This window comes from Rhincodon typus, chromosome 31 (assembly GCF_021869965.1).
Source record: "Rhincodon typus isolate 14 chromosome 31, sRhiTyp1.1, whole genome shotgun sequence".
Taxonomy (NCBI): domain Eukaryota; kingdom Metazoa; phylum Chordata; class Chondrichthyes; order Orectolobiformes; family Rhincodontidae; genus Rhincodon; species Rhincodon typus.
Window position 1 is genome coordinate 22,204,515 of NC_063362.1, and position 20,166 is coordinate 22,224,680.

The following is a 20,166-nucleotide window of genomic DNA, read 5'->3' on the forward strand; positions in this document are numbered from 1 at the left end:
AACTCTTAAAGGGGCAGTGACCCCATGGGAATCTGCGTTTGCAAGGATAAATGTACCGAAGTGGTTATGTCCCTAACTCTGAGCCAGGAGACCAGGGTTCAAGTGCCACCTGCTCCAAAGGTGTGTAATAACATCTCTGAACAGGTTGGTTAAAGATATCTCTATGGATTTGCAAACTACAATGTATACATGTCCGTTATCATTGTCATCTCTCAGGGTCATAATCCCAGAGCAAAAGCCGGAAACCTGATATAAACATGTCATTGCTAGAAATACTCAGCAGGCCTGTCAGTACCAATGGAGAATCAACTTATGTCTACATTGCACCTTTAACATAATGAAACTTCCAAGGTGTTTTACAGTATTACGAACCATAGTCAAGCCCTTTAAGAACATTAGGTCGGCTGACCAAAAGGTTGGTGCAATGGGTAGAATCTTAAAGGTGGTAAAAGGGGTCAATGTTTCAGGTCAGCGGTCTATGTTCAGAATTCTTAATCCTATTTTTTATTGTTCAAATTATTTACGCAAAACGACATTCAGATGACCTTCAAACTTTAAAAACAGTACAATATTTACTAACTCACAGGTCAGATGTATGGTGCACAAAATTTGCAGATCCAGCTTTGTTCTTATTTTTAAAACAGACCCTAAAAGCAGCATAGAACATTAACACGTTTTCCTTTCCTTATTACATATTGGGAGGAATTTTGGGGGGAAAAAAAGACAAAACTGCAAGATGATCAGTTCAAGTAAATAATATGATTACACACCATATGTCCTCAAACATATAAACTTCATACTCTATTTTTAAAATGTTTCTAAAATAAACTAATTTCTATTTCAGAAACTAAATTCAACCGTGAAATAAATCTTTGTGGAAGTGTACACTAGGCATAATTACAGCTGAATTTTTTTTCTTTTATACTCTATCTACAAATTAACTGGTTTACAAAGCCTTTCAGATCTCCTTGGAGATTGTGATGTAGAGTTATGTTCTGGACTGTAGATTTTGGTTTATTACTCAAGTCCCTGTTACTTTCTCAGAGTTTAATATTTCAGGCATTTAAATCTCACTGGTTTGCATGTTGGTATGAGCTCTTAATTGGCTTATTTCTCACAGAGATCATGTGATTTACGGGGACCATTCTCACCTTTTCATCAATTTTAACCAAATACCTTTTAGTTCCACAAACCTACTCTACACCTCTTACAAACCACATGTGTGACTTGACAGGGATTCAGAACACAAATATGCTCATTTTGGCTAAAAACTATGTTTGTATAATACTGACACATATGACTGAACTATTTTGTGTTTAACATTGGTCAACAAAGTTCCAAGCAAGCATTGTACTCAACCTGTTTCTTTCTCCACAAGTTCTACCAGACCTGCTGACCTTTTCCAGCAGTTTCTCTTCTTTTAATTTCAGATTTCCAGCACCTGCAATATGGGACTGAATGGAAGTCATGTGGCACAGCGTTAGCATCTCCGTCTCTGAACCTGATGCACTGGCTTTGAGTCCCGCTCCAGGATTAAATGGCAATGGAAAGTGTCTTTCTAATGTGACCAAACAGGTTGACCCCAGAGGGAATAACAGTAAAACCTGGAAATGAGTATAATGGGACACCATTTTGATGTATACTAAGCAAGTTGGGACAACATGTTTTGTTTGTCAGTTTTACTATTTTTTCCCTTTTGGGATGGCATAAGGTAAGCCTGTCTGACCTGAATAGTCAGCCTTGCTTGATGCAGAATGGTACCCTTCAAGTTTTACCCCCTGGCAACAGGCTTATGACCCATTCCAGGAAAATCTAACAATGGAAGCAGGCTTATGTATGTACTTTGTCTGCCTCATACGACTAGGTATGAAAAGAGAATAAAGGACATTAGTTGAAGTTTCAGGTAAATGTGAACACTGGCTGTCATTGATCCTGGTGATTTGACATGAAAAGTATTTCAGAGCAGATCAGCAAGACATAAGTTTGCTTGAGTATAGAAGCTTTTAAAATAAGTTATTTTGTAAAAATAAATAATTATGATGAAGGTGATATGATTTTCAGTCCCCAGGTGTCAGTGCAGTTCTACTGGCTGATCCTTGTTAAGTATTTATGGATAGCTTTCGTAATCAACCTGATCAGAGATGTTATGACACACTGCTAGAACAGGTGGGTCTTCAAACCCACACCTCCAGACTCAAAGGTAGGAGCACTACCACTGTGCCACAGGATGTACCTAACTTATACACAGATGTAATTATCCTTGAAAAGGTGGTGATGAGCTGCCTTCTTTAACCGGCAAGTATCTGCTGGGGACAGGTGATGAATATTTGAGTAGATACTTGAGTAGATCGCTTTCTACGAGAACAAATTAAAATAACATGGTACCAATACGTCTGGTCTTTCAGGGCCACGTTTTGTCTTGGAGATTCTATTGGATTCTACTGCTGCCCCTGAAGGTATCTGGACGCTAAATTATTTCCTCAGCTTTCAGAAGTTCAGGTGGCTAGATGAGCCAATGAAGTTTGGGCATGGGCAAGGCATCTCTCAACCTCACCTCCTCAGACTTCAGGAGAAAATTTGGATAAATAAAAGTACTTTTTGCAACAGGCTGTATTAGATACTGAAAACAAAGGTGGAAACTTATCATTTTCAGATCCTGTCCAAATTCAGTGCCTTCCAATGCACTCTCAGCCAATTTACACTGGAATTGCCCTTTGTGGCCAAGGGAAATTCAGGGCTAATTCATCTTAAGATTTTTCAAAATGGCAGGTCTACCTTTACATCACAGGAATGACTGAAATATCATAGTAAGCAAAAAAGAGTCATCTTGTCTTTTTTGTCAAAAAGTGTCATGAACAACCTGAAACCATAACACACTTTAAAGGAGTGCTGGTTTCCAAACATGTATCTTTGAAAATTCACCTCCACTGTTGGGAATGAAATACAATGGCAATGTGTACACAGCAATGAATCTTTTATATTTCATAGAAGTGAATGAACTGTTGAATTCATATAAAGTGTGAATATATCATTATGTAGCCATGGATACTTTTTTAGTTGAAATTGATCAGTGAGTCAATAAACCAAACCAGGTTTACTGGCCAGATGCTCCAAGTCCTTTGCGAATTGTGTAATAGAGACATTGCTGCAGCAAGAAGAAGTGGCAATACTGTGAATTCAGGAAACAAGCGTGACAATACTTCAGAGAGACTGTGAACTCCATGCCAGCAATGCATACAGAATGGTGGGAAGTCCAAAAGAGGTTCTAATTCAATCACTTCAACAACTATATAAAAGTAAGCAATAACATTATTGTTCTGTAATAGCGTGAGAGATAGATACACTTGAACAGTTGTGGTTATGAAACTTTGATTTTAACACATGAATATTGTTGAATTTGAATAGATCAGTGTCAACAAGAATATAGCAGTAATGAGTAGAAATATGCAAACGGCGTAACAGAAATAAAGAGCTTAGTTTTCCCGTGTGTTTTCAAAACCTTACACATCTCCCAAACCCATACATGGCCTCAAAGCAGTGGATATTTTACTTCATGTCTCCCATTGCCTAACTACCATCTATGAGGCACAAGTCAAAAATGTGATGGAATACTTGATTGCAGTTCCAATAAGCCTCAAGAATCTCAACATTATCCAAGACAAAGTATCATGCTTAATTGGCACCCCTTCCATCAATTTTAAAATTTACTCCTTTAGCACCGACACACAGTGACAGCTTTCTGCTCTGCTTATAAGATGCATTGTAGAAACTTACTAAGCCTCCTTTGATAGCACCTCTTGCATCCAGAAAGATAAGGACAGCAGATTCATGGGAATGCCACCATTTACAATATCTCCTCCAAGCCACATATCATCCTGACTTGGAACTATATCACTATTTCTTCAGTCGCCAAGTTAAAATTTTGTAACTTTGTTCCTAAAATCACCGTGGGTGTACCTACAACCCATGGAATGTACTGTTTCAAGAAGGCAGCTCACCACCACCTTTTCAACAGCAATTAGGGATGTACAATAAATGCTGCCCAAGCCAGCAAGGGCTACATTCTATGAATGAATTAAAATAATCATATTCTCCTGCTTATCTAACTTTTCATCTGAATGTATCTAATTTGTTTCCCTCAGCCATGCCCTGTAATACTAAATCTCTCATTCTACCCACTGGTTAAGTGTAAGTGAACATTAAAAATGAGAAGGGGAAAGCAAGCGTGTACATCCCTCTGATTGGTCCATTTGGGCTATAGTGGTAGTTTTCCCTGTTGTAGACCCTTCTTTGCAGTCTCCAGCTCAGTTGGCCCATTGAATGACCGGGGTGGTTCCAATAGCTCAGAAAATCACCCTCAAGAAGACCCCTAATTATATAAATACAGTAAATTTTGTCTGCAATAAACAAGTTCTTTATTGTTACTTCAGGAACTCATTTGCTAGAGTAACTTTTGTCTGATTATACAAAATCAATGTATATAGCTTAGAATCAGAAACAAGTCTGCTAGGTTCCTTAAGTAACAAATAAAGAACTTGTTTATTGTAGCCAAAACTTACTTGAGCAAATATATAAAGGTTATTAATAAAGAAATTTAAACTTTACAAATATATACATCTACCCTTCTTGAAAACTAACAAACACACACACACAACCTCCATGTTTATGGGAAAAAGATATTAAAGCCCTGCAGAGAGTTGTCTCAAATAACAGTTACAATCAGAGAAAAGGATTAGATTTTTAAAAAATCAACCTATTCAGAGGTGCTATGACACACCTTTACAGATTGTACCAAATGTCATTTTGCATACGTGCTGTTGACACTGGGTGTCTTCCTGAACAAGTTATAACTGGCTGAATTCCTATTCTGTAGACAGTGTTGTAAGTTTCAAATTCTCCTTTAGGAATCCTCCATGTGAGATAAGCACTTCTAGTGGATTTTCAATTTACAAAATTTGATGAGAGGGTTTTCAGTGTTAGAGAGAGAACAGAAGTTGTGTTCTTGTGTTATCTTAGCCTTTCAGTGCTCAAATCTAGTGCAGGTATCTTGTTTCCATTCACGTACTGGGTCATGTGTTATCTCTGAAAATGTTGCAGATTTCGCATCTCCATCCTAGCAGTTTGTTCCTTGCAAATAGGACTATCGGTGATATAGCCGATATCTTTTGTTTTTCTATGTTCTTTCCAAAAATTTTCGGATGTGTCCAGTAAATGGTATTATAAATTAATGTTAGATAATACATCTTCACAACATCTCCATGATTGTACAGAACAGTGTGGATGTTTTTTCCTTGTTACAGATCCTATGGTCCTGAGAACTGAAATACCAAATTTCTGTAACCTATCCGCAAATTTCAGTGTTTTTTTTTAACTTCTGACAGTACGAAAGCACAGACCTTTCAGCAGAAATGTTCCCATCCTGTCTGTCAATCTGTCTGAGGCTCTACCATGGGAATATATCTTCAGCTCTGACAGTGTTCCCTTCACCCCATAATACTCAGGTAGTTAAAAACTAAGCCTTAACTCTTTCATCCAAGCTTCTGAAATTACAAACGAAATCCATTTTGGAGAAACTCTTCCTGTATAAGGCATTTATATGTTCCCCTAGAGCCGCAGCGTTTACTTGAGAGATAATAAATGCTTAATATAAACCATTAGAACAGTTTAAACTTGACATCGACAACACCACCCTCCCATTCCACAATAAGTGGGAAATGGATATGGGTCTGAAAGGATTAATTCTAAGGAGTCTATTAGCGCCATCCACTTTGACATATGGACATTTGAGCAGAAAAGCTGAGGATCTCGAAAGAGTGAGACCTAACATGCTTCTTTTCAAAGTCTCTAACTATGTCTACCAACGTAATCTGTAACTAACTGCTAACAGACAATAGACGTTGGAACAAAAACAGAAGTTGCAGGAAAAGCTCAGCAGGTCTGGTAGCATCGGTGAAAAAAAATCAGAGTTAACGTTTTGGGTCCGGTGACCCTTCCTCAGTTCTGAGGAACTGCTACAGACATTAGCGGCAGCAATCTTCATCATGAACAGTAGCTCATATAGTGTAGTGAGCTGGCGCAACCATAGAGCATGACAGGGTGAGAGCGAGTAAAAATTAAAAATCAATGGTCATATAGCGGGCATGCCTCTTTTTATGCTTCTTTGTTATATTATCTCGCACGGAAAAATTGTGGCTTAATTTAACTTTAATATCCACTGACTGGGTTTAACAGGGCTGGAGAAACCCAGCAGTGAAGTGGAAGCAATAGCTGCTGTTTCCGGTAGGGTAGATTTTTTTTTACAGCCATTTTTTGTGGAACAAGAAGAGTAAAAATGTTCCTTCACCGATGTTTGAAATAAATCTTTTAAAATAAAAATGCTGTGCTGGTTTAGGGTAGTAGCATCTCATGGTCTCTATTCTTATCTTTTTCAAATAAAAGTCGCGCTACTATTTTCTCTCATTCTCTCACTTCATTTTCACATTCTTACATAAAAACTTATTTAATTGGAGGACTTAACTTAATATTGCATAATATTTCTTTCCTCTGAATTCTGTAGCAGAGATGATGCATTTCATGGGAAGAAAGTAACAATCATATGTGATAAATTATACGAAAGGAAACAATTAATATTATTTCTTTGAAGGACTAAAGTTTCCAGATGAGTGTTTTTCTACAATAAGGTGACCTATAAGCTTGAGCCTACAAGAATCAATGGTAAAATTCTTGTTGATTCTTTGTTATAGTTTGTAAGACAATTGTGTAAGTGACAGCACTGGGCTTGAAAGTAACCTTTCATCCATGAGACCTGCCTTTGAATGAGATTAAAGTCTACTGTTGTCTAGCCATATGACCCTATGTGACATGAGATATACAATCTCAATTCAGTGCCTGGTGCCCCTAATTTGGCATTTTACACAGATGGCATGTGGATGGTTAGTGGGAAATGGCAATTTTATGCAGCAAAAGAACCTCGCCAAAGTGGAGATGCCTTGTTGCAACAAAATGTAGGTTGACTTTGCAAGTTATCTAACGTTTGAGCTGAGTGCACATTGTGTCAACACTCAGTCCTTATAATGAAAGCTGTCCCTTTTGTTTAGTGCTAATTGCCCTCCCATTGACAATTACAAAAAAAATGTAGAACTTTGTCTTAGCACTGAGGCAAAAATAGATGGCATGGAGTATTTTTTAAAAATTCTACCTTGGCAATCTCACTAAATTATACAGGATTTGTTGAGGCCTCAGGGAATATGAAAACTGAGGAATATCCCTAAAATTCAACTGAAGTACTTGTGCAACATCTAGTTGCTCAGCATTTAATTGAAAGAGATGCTGAATGAAGATGGGGTGCTGGATTTTTCTGTTGCTAGAAAAGGATAAATAATCCAATATAGTGTCCAACTGCTTTACAGTTTGATCAAAAACCAAATCACACTGATTTTACACTGTATCACTTCTAGCCTCAGTGTACATAGGATTAGATTGCTTTTTGCATTTACATCACTTAATATTGTACTACCATTGCTTGAAGGGGGAATGGATGAAGAGAAATAAGGAATGCATCTCATTAATACTTTATTAGAGAGTCCACACTGACATATTGGGCTGAATGGACTCTTTCTGCACGTATCATTTTATATGCCAATAATATTAATCATACTTACTCAATTTCGATTTAATCATATTAAGTTGTACTATGTATAACAAAGTGGACTGCTGGTGGAAATTGATATATCAATATAACATATCTCTGATACCATGAAGGATTCCTCGTCTCAACCTTTCCCCTCACCTGAGGCATGGTCACCCTGAGGTTAAACCACCACCAGGGATGTCTCACCAGTTGTCTCGTACTCTATCGCACTCTCTTGAATGAGAAAGCAACTCTGTGGTCTGATAAGACCATGGTGACTTTACCTTTTTCATTCACAATTTAACACTTTCTCTTCCTCACCATTGGACAGGCTTCTCTTTTCATAGACAGAGTCATATTCCTCATTACTGCATGGGTTATGACTCCTAATATCCTAGCTCCTCAGCAAGTGTTTGTCTGCATGTAAATTGCTGTGATTGATTTCCTTATGGGTACTGGATCAATTTCCCTAACCAGATTTTCTGGTTACTGTTGCCTACATTAGCCAACCCACTATCTTTATGATTGGGCTATAAATGCTGACCTTGCCCGAGCTTCCCATAGCCCATTACCCCATTTTTAAAAAAATGCTTACCATGGTGGAAACTTGACACTGACCCAGTGGACTTGCTGAGCGCACATCCCACTGTTTGAGTTTGTTGTGACACTACATTTGGTCCTGAAATACCCACTGACATAAATTCCTATCACAGCATTTGGAACTTGATGGGACAGAATGACAGATAACTGAAATACAGGGCTGAATTTTACCAAATCTTGGCTAAGTATTTTTTCTTTTTGCAAAGTTTCATGCAGAGTTTCTCTGCAAAGCTTAGCAAGTGTTCTTGCATTATCTTTTCAAATTTGCATCATCACTTGTGCACCACACCCCTATGGTGCCCCCTCATTGTATTCCCCACTCATATTCTTCTACTCACCACAGGTGGAATACTGGCCACTACCAAACCTCCCATGATTCCTGGCACTGGTGCCATCCTTAAAGCCCAGCCGTGCACCTGGTCCAGCACCAGCAGTCAGCAACTGCCCTGCCTAGTTCATTTCAATTGCCTAGATATGTTAGGCAAAGGGCAATTGACACCCTGAAAGTTATGGTGGACTGAAGATGCATTGCAGTTGCTGCCCTTGGAGTATGCCATGAGATGTTGATGTCTGGTGTCAAAGACAGAGGTCAGGAGGAGGAAATGTGAGATGGAGTCACTAGATTACTGCATTGGCTTTCATGTCAGGAATTGTTTTTATCTGGCAGATGGAAGAGTAGGAAAGTGCACATCGATGAGGCAAGATTATGTCATACTGAGGATGCATGCATATAGGCCTTTCTTTTCACACCAGCGAGAATCTCATCTGGCTGTTCAACACTTGGTTAAAAATTGGGACTTTTGCTCTCGATGTTGGAATCCTCTTACTGGCAACCTCAAGTGATTCTCCTAACCTTCTCACTATTGCCTACATTGTTCAGGGCCTGGGAAGATTTCCTGCCCACAGTTACAGAAGCCTCCAAAAACTCAAAAGCTTTAAAACAGCATCAAGCAGCAGAGACTGGACCGTATGGACTAGATTGTCTTCCTCATTAAGTTCATAAGAAATAGGAACAGGAGTAAGCCATTCAGCCTCATGAGTTTGCTATACCATTCAACAGGATCGTAGCTGGTCTGATATTCCTCATGACCATTTTCCTGCCCTTTTCCACACCCTTGATTCCCCACCTGATCATGAATCTATCTATCTCAGCCTTGTGTATACACAAGGACTCTGGCCCCATAGTTCTCTGTGGCAAGGAGTTTGAAAGACTCTTCTCTCTGAGAGAAGAAATTCCTCCTCATCTCAGTCTTAAATTGGCGTCCCATTGTCCTGAGATTATGCCCTCTGGTCCTGGACTCTCCCATGCCAGGAAGCATTTATCAAGCCCCTTAAGAATTCTACATGTCTCAATAAGATCACCTTTCATTCTTCTTAATTCCAGTATTTAGAGTCCCAACCTGTTTAATTTTTGCTCAAAAATCAATCCCTCTATGCCGGGAGCATCCTAATGAATCCTCACTGCACTGCCTCCAATTAAAGAATATCATTCCTTAAATAAGGGGATCAATACAGCTCACTGTATTCCAGATGTGGTCTCACCAGCACCTTGAACAGTTGCAGTAAGACTTTCCTACTCATGACTCTAGCTGTCTTGAAATAGGGGCCAACATTCCATTTTCCTTTCTGATTACCTGCTGCACCTATGTGCTAGCTTTCTGTGTTGTACACATGTATATCTAGTCTCTGTATTGCAGCTTTCTGCAGTTTTTCTCTATTTAAATAATACTCATTATTCAATACCAATATCTTTAACTTTGTCAAAGTAATCAAGAATTCTAATTTTAAGGGTTGTATTTCCATTTATGAAACATTTCTTCTCATTCAGTTAGATCCAGTGCATGCTAAGCAGTATACAAGTCAAATGATAACAATAAAACCCAGAGTGGCGGTTGAGAGTGTTGAGAGTGTCAAGTTCCTAGGAGTGACAATAATCGACAACGAGTCCTCAACTTCCCAGGTAGATGCGATAGTGAAGAATGTACAACAATGCTCTTCTAGCTTAAGAAATTTAGCATGTTGATAAGGACCGTCACCAACTTTCACAGATGCACCATAGAAAGCATACTATTCAGGTGCATAACGGCCTGGTGCGGCAACTGCTCTGCCCAGGATTGTAAGAAACTACAGAAGTTGTGTGCACAACCCAGGCCATCACGGAAGCCAATCTTCCATCCATGGACTCTATCTGCATCTCTCATTGCCCCGGAAAGGCTGCTAACATCATCAAAGACCCATCCCTCCCCAGTAATGCTCTCCTACAACCTCTTCCATCAGACAGAAGATACAGAAGCTTGAACACATGCACCAAAAAGTTCAAGAACAGCTTTATCTCTGCCGTTATTAGACTGACAAATGGACTCTCTAACTTCAAATAATGTCGATCTTGTTAATGTTGATCTTGCCTAGTGTATGTGCAGTGTAACCTGTATGCCTCACTCTGACCAAGTCTTTTTTTTCCCACCCTATGATCTGTATGTCCTTGCTTACTACAATCTGCCTGTACTGCTCGCAAACAAAGCTTTTCACTGTATTTGGGTACAGGTGAGAATAAATCAAATCAAATTTTAAAAAATGAAACGTAAGAAAACTAGACAGTTGCACTGTATATAAGTTTTATGTATTGATTGAAGTGTGATTGAAGAAGATTGTTTGACCTACGAGCTCCCATCCTGCGAGAATATCTCCACATTCAAGAACACACGATGAATCTGGTGGCAGTGCCTCAGGCACACTTGATGGTAATCATATTTCACTGTTAACCTTAATAAATAATTCCTGGAATCTGGGAAAAATTTGAGATTCACAGCTCTGGCTCTGTGCTTACTTGTTTTATTGTTTGACATGCCTGAGAGTGCAAGGACTTTCTGGCTTTGTGAGGGGCAGGTCATGCCTCACAAGTCTTATTGAATTCTTTGAGGATGTGACAAAACACATCGATGAAGATAGAGCAGTGGATGTGGTGTATATGGATTTTAGCAAGGCATTTGATAAGGTTCCACATGGTAGGCTCATTCAGAAAGTAAGGAGGCATGGGATTCAGGGAAATTTGGCTATCTGCATACAAAACTGGCTGTCCAGTAGAAGACAGAGGGTGGTAGTAGATGGAAAGTATTCAGCCTGGAGCTCGGTGACCAGTGGTGTGCCGCAGGGATCTGTTCTGGGACCTTTGCTTTTTGTGTTCTTTATAGATGACTTGGATGAGGAAGTGGAAGGGTGGGCTGGTAAGTTTGCCGATGACACGAAGGTTGGTGGAGTTGTGGACAGTGTGGAGGGCTGTTGTAGGTTGCAACGGGACATTGACAGGATGCAGAGCTGGGCAAAGAAGTGGCAGATGGAATTCAACCCAGAAAAGTGTGAAGTGATTCATTTTGGAAGGTCGAATTTGAATGCAGAATATAGGGTTAATGGCAGGATTCTCGGAAGTGTGGAGGAACAGAGGGATCTTGGTGCCCACGTCCATAGATCCCTCAAAGTTGCTACTGAAGTTGATAGGGTTTTAAAGAAGGCGTATGGTGTGTTGGCTTTCATTGGCAGGGGAATTGAGTTTAAGAGCCAGGAAGTTATGCTGCAGCTCTATAAAACCCTGGTTAGACCACACTTGGATTATTGTATTCAGTTCTGGTCACCTCATTGCAGGAAAGATGTGGAAGCTTTAGAGAGGGTGCAGAGGAAATTTGCCAGGATTCTGCCTGGACTGGAGGGCAGGTCTTATGAGGAAAGGTTGAGGGAGCTAGGGCTTTTTTCATTGGAGCGAAGAAAGAAGGATGAGAGGTGACTTGATAGAGATTTACAAGATGATGAGAGGCATGGATAGAGTGGATAGCCAGAGACTTTTTCCCAGGGCGGAAATGACTATTACAAGAGGGCATAATTTTAAGGTGATTGGAGGAAGGTATAGGGGAGATATCAGGGGTAGGTTCTTCACACAGAGTGGTGGGCGTGTGGAATGCGCTGCTGGCAGTGATAGCGGAGTCCGATACTTTAGAGACTTTTAAGCGACTCTTGAATAGGCACATGGAGGATAGTAAAATGTAGGGTATGCAGGGTCGATTGATCTTAGTAGGGTAATAGGTCAGCACAACATCGTGGGCCGAAGGGCCTGTACTTGCTGTACTGTTCTATGTTCTATGTTTTAATTTGTCATATTTAGTTCTCTGAAGGGAACTTGTTCATCATTCTAAAACATTTGTTTTCATGACTGAAGAAATTTGACGGGCTATTGAACATATGGCTAGTCGAGATTCACTATGTTACAAAAGCAAAATACTGTGGCGGCTGAAAATTGGAACTAATAACACAAAACACTGGGTATGCTCAGCATGTCAGGCTTAAATTTGTTATCCTTTCTGTAGATGCCACTTGACATTCTGAGTATTTCCACTGTTATCTAATTTTATTTCAAATTGAGATTAACTACATTCTGGAATCATGATTTTTTTTAGTGTAAAAGGAAGAAATTCATAGCCATAGAGATAACAAGGTGTAGAGCTGGATGAACATAGCAGGCCAAGCAGCATCAGAGGAACAGGAAGGCTGACATTTCAGGCCTGGACCCTTCTTCAGACCCTTTTTCTGAAGAAGGGTCTAGGCCGGAAACGTCAGCCTTCCTGCTCCTCTGATGCTGCTTGGTCTGCTGTGTTCATCCAGCTCTACACCTTGTTGTCTCAGATTCTCCAGCATCTGCAGTTCCTACTATCTCTGAAACAAATTCATAGCCATGCTTGAAAAAGCAAAATGCAAACTGACAGTTTGTCTAGAGTGTGTGAATTTTAATGACTATTTGGTAAGTATTATAATTTATTCTTTAGAAATCCAGGTGACAGCATTATTGAGGGTGCATATGAAACTCAGAGAGATGTATTGATCATAGGAACACAAAGGTGGGGGTATAAATTGGGTGCCCCTGAAATGAGCACAGAAATTGTAATTAACATTACATCATTTTGGAGTTCAGAGGATACTTGTAATGCGCTGTTCCTTGCACATGCTGTTTGACATATCTGGGCAGTTTTCCATTGTTGGATCAATGCCAGTGATGTAGATGTACTGAAAAATCTTGTCTATTGGTATGGCTCATTTAAGGGTGGTCAGTACTATTACTGGAATGTTATCACAGCTCTTAACTTTTACAGTATCCAGTGCCTTTAGCTGTCCCTTATTATGAATCTGAATGAATTGAGTTGGTTGAAGACTGGCAATAGTGATGGCAGGAACCTTAGGAGAAGGCTCAGATGGATCATCATTTTGGTTCTTCTGTCTCTTACACTGATGTGCTGGCCTTCTCTGTCATTCAGGATGGGGATATTTGTGGGGTCTTGTACTCCATTGGTTTGTTAAATTGGCCACCACTATTCGCAGCTGGATGTGGCAGGACTATAATGCTTAAACTGGAGACATTGGTTGTGGGACCACTTAGTCCTGACTATTGCATGTCACTTTTGCTGTTTGGCATGCAACTGGTCCTATATAGTAACTTCACCAAATTCTCACCTTTTTTTTGGTTAGGTATGCTTGGTGATGCTCCTTCTAGACCATCTTGCAGTCTTTATTAAACCAAGATTGAACTCTCAGCTTGATGGTTATGGTAGAGTGGAGCATTTATCAGGCCATGAGGCTATAGATTATGATTGAATACTATTCTGCAGCTACCGATGGCCCAGAGCACCTCATGGATACCCAGTTTTGAGTTGCTAGATTGTTTGAAATCTGCAACAGGTAGTTTCATGAGGATGAGGCCAAATAAGTTTGTTCCTCTTGTCAATACCTTCACCACCTGCTGCAGACACAATTGAGCAGCCATAGCCTTTAGTGATCAGCCAGCTTGGTCAGTAGCGGTGCTACTGAGCCACTGTCGCTGATGTCCTCTGCCAGTGGACAGAGCCTTCCCTTTCCACGTTCCATGCTTTCTCCAACTGGTGCTCAACATGAAGGAGTATTGATTTATTAGTTGAGGTGGGGTAATGGGTAGTAATCAGCAGGAAATTTCCTAGCCCATACATTTAAATATAGTTTTGAAGTATAAAGAGAACAAAATAGAAGTAGGATGGGAGAAGCAGGCAGTCACAGTTAAGAACATGATCAGTGGGCCTGTAAGAAGTGGTGGCAAGGTGGTATAAAGTTGGCAGGGAATTGCTCTGGATGACCTCAACATTGACTCCAAACCCCGTGAGGTCACTGGATTTAAATTATTTAGAATTGGTCACAGTCCTCTTCCTTTTTTGGCAGACAGGAAAGAAAGAGTCGGAATAAAAATCATGTTCCGAGTGTCAGCCAGTGACTAGATGGGATACTGCAGAGATCAGAGCTTGGATCCCAGCTACTCACAATGTATGTGTTCTGATTTAGATGAGGGAGCTTAATGTGACATATCAAAGTTTGCAGATGACACAAATCTAGGGGGGAAGGTGAACTATTAGTAGGATACAGAGATGCTTCAATATGATTTGGACAAGTTGAGTGAGTGCATAGTAGATGAACTATGATATGGACAAATGTGAGGTTATCCATTTTGGTAGTAAAAACACGAAGGCAGATATTTAAATGGCAATAGATTGGGAAAGCAGGAGATGAAACATGTGCGCCCTCGTACACCAGTTGCTGAAAGTAAACATGCAGGTACAGTAGGTAGTGAAGAAGGCAACGGCTTGTTGGCATTCATAGTGAGGATTTGAGTACAGGAGCAATGATGTCTTGCTGCATTTGCACATTTGGAGTTTTGTGTGCGGTTGTGGTCTGCTTATTAGAGAAAGGATGTCTTAAGACTAATACACATGAACATGGGCATAAAACTACACAACTGAAGACTTTGTCTGGTCCACTTTACTTTTGTTGTCATACTTCTATCATACTTTTGTGTAAACTGTTTCTTTCCCTCCCTCAGCTAGAGTTACTGAGCACAATTGTGATGCCCCTACTAAAAACCCAGTTGTGATCAGCTAACCCACTGCAACTAAACGGCTGTGCACAATTGAGTGGATTACTCACAAACCAAAAAATGACCAAGTATCTTCTACCAACTTCTTTTGAATATTCATGATATATAATAAAATTCATACAGCACTTTACAAGTTACTGCTTCTCTGTTTTACCTTTCGCATGGTATCAGCCTCAATATTTTTTTCCTTTTAATTCATTTACAGGATATGTGCATACAGTTAAAGCAGCATTAATGCCCATTGTTAATTGTCCTTGAGAAGGAGCCAGCTTTTCCAATAAAACTTGGTGACTTAAAGTCATCAGCACTGAAACAGACCCTTCAGTCCAACTCATCTATGCCGACCAGGTTTCCCAAACGAAGTTAGTCCGATTTGCCTGTCTGTTTGGCCCATATCCCTCTAAACCTTTCCTATTCATGCACCTGTCCAAATGTCTTTTAAAAATTGTAACTTTGTCTACCACTTCCTCTGGTAGTTCAATCCAAGAGGTTGGCAGAGTAGCAGGGCTGTGTGTGGGCTCTTGCCCAGGGCTCATCTACTCCCATCTGCTTTTTTTTTTATTGTTTTACTTCTGCTCTTTGTCTTTCGTTTTTTATTTTTCTCTTATTTGGCAGGTTAGTTGGCAGCATTGGCTTGGCAACAAGAGTAGGCCATGATCAGGAGTGGCAGCAGTTTCCTGGTGGTCGGAGGCCATGGTGGATGCAGTTCCTCCTAGCAATTGTCCTTGCTGGTGCTACCTCCATCCTCCCAGAGATCAGAGGCAGCGGCAGCAGCAGACTCTTCAAGATTGCAGTGCCAGCAAGGTGACAACCCAGAAGAGGGTGGCCTGAGTGGGACACTTGGTGTGTCAGCAGCCTGGCCTGGCAGTGGAGTCAGGGACTCCTGGTTGCAGTAGCCCCAGAGTGAGAACTCCTGATTATCGGCAAGGTGGTGGTGGTGACAGAGCCGGGGTCTCCTGGTTGCTGGGCGAGCATGGCCTCAGCATGGGACTCGGTGGTGGTGAGATGGGCCCAGCGGTGAAGAGATGGCACCTAAAGAGTGGCGAATCTTATGTTGGTGGGTCTGGCGCAGGTGGCAGTAAGGCAGTGGAGGAGGGGTGGCAGGACAGGTGTCACGGGTGAGTCGAATCAGCACTCAACTCATGGTGAAGGCAGCAGAACAAAGATAAACTCTCAATTATATTTTAAACTACACAAAATAGCACCAGATTGTGGTGACAGCTGAAGCTTTTCACTGTATTTTACTGCATTATTCACTGTAAAACACAAGTGACAATAAAACATTCAATTCAATACTCACCATCCTCTGTATGAAAAAGTTGCCCTTCAGGTCCCTTTTAAGTCTCTCCCCTCTCACCCTAAATCTATGCCCTCTAGTTTTGAATTCCCCTACCTGAGGGAAAAGACCTCTGCTATTCACCTTATTTATGCCTCTAATGATTTTTTAAAATCTCTCTAAAGTCACCCCGCAAACATGCTCCAGAGACAGAAGTCTTAGCATATCCAGCCTCTCCTTATAACTCAAGCCCCTCAGTCCCGGTAAAACATCCTTGTAAATCTTTCCCAATTTAATAATATCCTTCCTATAGTAGGGTGATCATAACTGTATACAGTGCTCCAAAAGTGCTCTCACCAATGTCCTCTTAACTTGCAACATGACAGGCCAACTCCTGTACTCGATGCTCTCTGTTCGATTTCACTCCCCAGGGCCCTACCATTAACTGTGTTACACCTGCCCTGGTTTGTCTTACCAAAATACAACACCTCGCATTTATCTAAATTAAACTCCATATGCCACTCCTCGGCCCATTGGCCGCCTGATCAAGGTCCCGTTGTACTCTTAGATAACCTTCACTGTCCACTATTCCACCAATTTTGTTGTCATTCACAAACTTACTAACCAAGCTTTGCATATTCTCATCCAAGTCAACTTACTCAGCCATTCCAAGGACTGTTAAGTATCAACCACACTTCTGTGAGTCTGGAGTCAGTTTTGGGCCTTCTGGGGTAGGCACAGCTGATTTCCTTCCCTAAAGTGAACCAGATACGTTTTATGACAATTTAATAGTTTTGTGATCTCAGTTTTTGCCATGAAGATTTGTAATTCCAGATTTATTTTTTATAATTGAAATTCCAATGGCTGCCATGGTGAACTTGTCTCTGGATTATCAGTCAATTGTTTAGATAATTATAAAATAACCACAATGTTACTGTAACTTGATAGGTTTTATACTCACCAATGTGGAGTGGTACTTGAAATCGCAAACTTCTGGCTCAAAGGTAGGTCATTGGCTAAAAACAACAGCTTACAGCATCTGGTGGGCAGAAATAAAACTGGCTTTCTTTAGCTTCAGATGTTTTATTGGAGAGGGAGAAAGAGAGAGAAAGAGAGACACCATGCCCCCTTCCAGAGATCCAAGGGCTTTTTACTTTATCATTCACACCCTCACAAGCTCTTCAGCTACTGTTATGATCTCAGCATGATGTTTTTACTGGATCTATCAGATCCAAGACAGAAAACTGGCTTGGTAGATAATATTTTGATTTATTTTGGTTTTAACAAAGTAGCCTCTTGTGAAAACATAAGCACACAAAATTACAGATTATGCTTTAACAATAAAAGATTCACAAAAAAAAGACCAATCCATCTACCTAAAGTACAAATACAAAGTTTTTATTTTAAAAGCACATAGTATGAGTATGCTCCCATTATGTCCAAAACACCTCTTTCACAGTGTTTGTCTAGTACCTAAAACACAGTCCTGGTGGAGTGCGCAATTACACCACTCATACCAGAACCCCTGTATCTAACACCCAATCACTGCATTTTTAATTTTTAGACTGGTACAACAGTGAGCTTCTTCCTGGAGCTATTATATACATTAACTCAAATGTATTTAGCTTTAATTAACTTTTTCAGCGTTTTATCCCAACATTTCTGTTCAGGGAATAACATTGACTCCCTCTCTAATGTACCCTGGTTCACTATAACTCCTTCCCTTATGAGGAGCACTGGTCTATATAACCATTCCATGATTCGGACTTCACAGGATTGCCCAAATCTGAACAATAAAACTGACACCAAAAATCTCCGGTCTAATTTATGGGTGTTTCCCTCAAGCTTAAAAATAAACAAGTTCAAACATCTCTAACAAACCTTGAGGACTAATTGTTTACCTTGCTGTGTTGCAAAAAGATATCTACAATAAACAAAAAAAAAATCCATTTGTGGTGAACAAAATCCATTCAGTCTAAATACAGATCTCAACTATTTTAAAGTAAGTAACCATGGCTATAGGAATACTTATAAGTTAATTAGTTGGTTACATAATTCTGACTAGAACTCTGATATTAATTTTTGCTAAAAAGAAATTAAAAATCTTTGTTAGAGCCAGCTGAGATGGTGTGAAAAAGACGAAAGCTAATCTGCCCCTCCTCAAATGGGTGTATACTATCACAGAAAAGTATCCATTTTAGTAGGATATGCACAAGGACAATTTATTATCTGAATGACCATAGGTTGGAAAATGCAATTGTCCTTGTACAATACACACAGAAAGCAAGCATGCAGGTGCATAGATGGTGAAGAAGGCCTTCATAGCAAGAGGATTTGAGTAAAGGAGCAGGGATGTCTTACTGCAATTGTACAGGGCCTTGGTTAGATCATACTGGAGTATTGTGTGCAGTTTTGGCCTCTTCCTCGGAGGTGAGATGTTCTGGCAGTGGAGTGAGTACACTAAAGTTTACCAGACTGATCCCTGAGATGGTATGACTGAAGTATGAAGAGTGACTGGATCACTAGGACTATATTCACTGGAGTTTAGAAGATAGAGGGGGAATTTAATAGACACTTCTAAAATTCTAACAGGACTCGACAGGGTAAATGCAGGAAGGATGTTCATGATGACAGGGGAGTCCAGAACCAGAGGTCACAATCTAAGGATATGAGATAGGTCATTTAGGACTTAGATGAGGAGAAATGTTTTCACCCAGACAGTGGTGACTCTGTGGAATTCTCTGCCAGAGAAAATGGAAAAAATGAGGCCAGTACCTTGAATGATTTCTAGAAGGAGTTAGATACAGTTCTTAGGGCTAAATGGGTCAAATGGTATGGGGCGAAAGGAGGAACAGAGCACTGAGTTGGATGATCAGCCATATCACATTGAATAGTGGAGCAGGCTTGAAGGGCTGAATGGCCTGCTTTAAGAAGGATATTATTAAATTGGAGAGGGCTCAGAAAAGATTTACCAGATGTTGCCTGAACTGGAGGGTTTGAGTTATCAGGAGAGGCTGGATAAGCTGGGACATTTTTCCCTGGAGCATAGGAGGTTGAGGGGTGACCTTTTGGAGGTTTGTAAAATCATGAGGGCCATAGATAAGATGAATAGCAAAGGTCTTTTCCCTAGAGTGAGGGAGTTCATATTTTTAAGGTGACAGAAGGAAGATTTAAAAGGTACCTGAGGGGCAACTTTTTCACACATATGTGGAATGAACTGCCAGAGGAAGTGGTCGATACAGGTACAGTTACAACTTTTAAAAGATATTTGGATAAGTACCTGAATCAGATGGATTTAGAGGGATATGGGCCAAATGGGACTAGTTTAGTCTATGATACTTGGTCAACATGGAAGAATTGGACAGTGCTGTATGTCTCTATAATTATTAACTTCAGGCACAGAGAAAACCCACCAGTTACTAAATCAAAAACCCAAATTTACAATAAAAGATATTTTATCACATAAAATTCTCAGTTTACATTTGCACTACTCAGAAACCAAAGAGTTGTTGTCAGGCTGATGACCGTTGGCATTCACAATGGTTCATAAATCAATCAGCAAGTTATTGCAGGCTGAATCTCACATTATACAAACTCAGGTGCCATACATTTTCTCTCATACTTTCCCCTACTACCTGCAAAGTAACAATATAAAATGACCCACAATGGGTTTCAGTAATTTGCTTTTAAATGTGCAGCAATTCCTTTTTCAGTCCTTTGCTA

At 40.1% G+C, this 20,166-nt stretch overlaps 1 long non-coding RNA gene across 1 annotated transcript; it reads left to right on the forward strand.

Moving 5' to 3' along the window:
- The first annotated feature begins 8 nt into the window (after positions 1-8).
- LOC125486640 lies at positions 9-10,489 on the forward strand. Its single transcript, XR_007265268.1, has 3 exons — positions 9-144; positions 1,431-3,296; positions 10,059-10,489. It is a non-coding gene; the product is annotated as an uncharacterized LOC125486640 (long non-coding RNA).
- The last annotated feature ends 9,677 nt before the right edge of the window (positions 10,490-20,166 follow it).